We start from the raw sequence: 2,188 nt of genomic DNA, 5'->3' as shown, positions 1-2,188 counted from the left end.
TGATATACAAAAATTGGAGGATTAGACAAATGACTGGGATCTAAAGTTTAACACTGCTAAGTGTAAAATTATGCATTTAGGGAAGAAAAAAAAATCCAAACATTAATTACAGACTGAATGACACTTTACTGACTGCTACAAATGAGGAACGGGACTTGGGAACTATTATTTCTCATGATTTAAAATTTAGTAAACAATGTTTTATTGCAGCAAGTAAGGCCAATAGAATGCACAATTCTATTGGTAGAGGTATTTGCAGCAGAGATAGTAAGGTTCTTCTGGCACTTTACAGATCATTAGTTAACTGTATCTTGAGTATTGTGCACAGTTCTGGAGGCCATATCTCCAGAAGGATATCAACAAACTGGAATCTGTGCAAAGAAAGGCTACCAAAATGGAACATAGTCTAAAAAATAAAACGTACCAGGAATTACCTAAATATGTATAGCTTAGAGGTGAGAAGGGAAAGAGGTGATATGATAGCAATTTTCAAGTATATTAAAGGGTTTAGTAAAGCTGAGGCTGTGAGTATTTTTCATAAAAAGAAAAATTCAAGAACAGAAGATGAAGGGTAGTAGATTCAGGAGTAATTTGCGGAAGCACTTCTTTACAGAAAGGGTCACTGCTTTACGGAATAATCTTCCACAAGAGGTGGTAATAGCAAACACTGTGGGGGACAATAAACACTAAATAAATGGTAGATAGAATGATGTATACAAAGAAAAGATTAGTCTGAGAATAACATATAGATGCATTTTTTAAAGTTTATTTAGCTCTTTAAATAGTGACAAAATAAGTTTAAAGTTTTAGGGGAATATTTATTAAGCTGTGAATGCAGCTGTTTCCGCTTGAACCTTCAGGTTCGCCGGAAACAAAAGCTAAGAAGCAGCGGTCGTAAGACTGCTGCTCCTTAACTCATCCTAGTTCAATTCAAAGGACTTGGTGAGCACCTACTGTGTAAAAAAAAAATTCTTACAAATATCCGTAGCAGCATGAACCAACATAACTCCCACTGCCCATAATCTCTTCTGTGTCGGACGAAAAGTCACAATGATATACCACCGTTTCAAAACAGCCTCTGATGGCGTTAATTTACTCAGTCTGTTGACTATAAACTGGATTTCATCTCTACCGTCCCAAGCACTTCCTGCTCTGTTAGGATACTCGGAGAGACTCTACCCTATGTGCAGATATCCAGAGATGTTTGACTCGATGTCTGCTGTCTCCCCTCGGCTCTGAGATTGTGGCGTGTGACGTTTTTGGCTTCCCGGTCATGTGGAAGGCAGTGGGAGTGGCTGCTACAGGCAGGGGTAAGGATCCGTAAGAGTGCTCACAAAATATTCAATTCAATCCGGATACAATGTAGTGAAAGGAGCACATCCGACGATCTTTAAAAAATAACTTTTATTGTTGTCAATCAAGATAAAACCCATAAATGTTAGCAGCAATGGTAGGAAGGTTGATGGGCAAATCCCTATTACAACTGACGCGTTTTGGCTGGACACTACGATTACGGCTGTCCAGCCGAAACATGTCAGTGGGTCATAGGGGTTTGCCCATCATCGCTGCTAATATTTATGGATTTTATCTTGATTGACAACAATAAAAGTTTTTTTTTGTTTTTTTTTAACTCGTCGGATGTGCTCCTTTCACTATATTGTATCCTTAACTCCTCCGCCACCTCTGAGGCGGTGGACAGCAATCATCCTGATTAGATACGATCGGATAATTGACACCCCGCTAATGTGCAGGGGGCGGCATTGCACAAGCATTTCACCAGAATGCTGTCGATGATCATGTCCATCTGACATATGATAAATCTACCCCTTAGTTACTGCCATGTTGTAACATAGGTAACCTCCTCTGCTGTGACCAATTAGGGGCAGTTATAAATAGGTCACTAGAGTGTGCAGTCAATGGCTGAGTGGTATACAACAGTGTTCTGTACTTCCGTTTTTAAAGGGAACTGAAAAGCTCACGATTTCAGAATGGAATTACAGGAAAAGGGGACACAATAAATAATGAAAGTATATTGCAAAGGTTTTTTTATATATACAATTTATCATTTTTTTTACCATCTCAAAGTGTTTAATATCCTTATAAGAATGCCTGGGATAAGCATAAGGCTATCCTACAAGCTAGATAAGTTTATAAATAAATATTGGGCAGACTTGCTGGGCCTATGGCT

This window comes from Bombina bombina, chromosome 6 (genome assembly GCF_027579735.1).
Source record: "Bombina bombina isolate aBomBom1 chromosome 6, aBomBom1.pri, whole genome shotgun sequence".
Taxonomy (NCBI): domain Eukaryota; kingdom Metazoa; phylum Chordata; class Amphibia; order Anura; family Bombinatoridae; genus Bombina; species Bombina bombina.
This window is presented reverse-complemented; position numbering follows the sequence as displayed.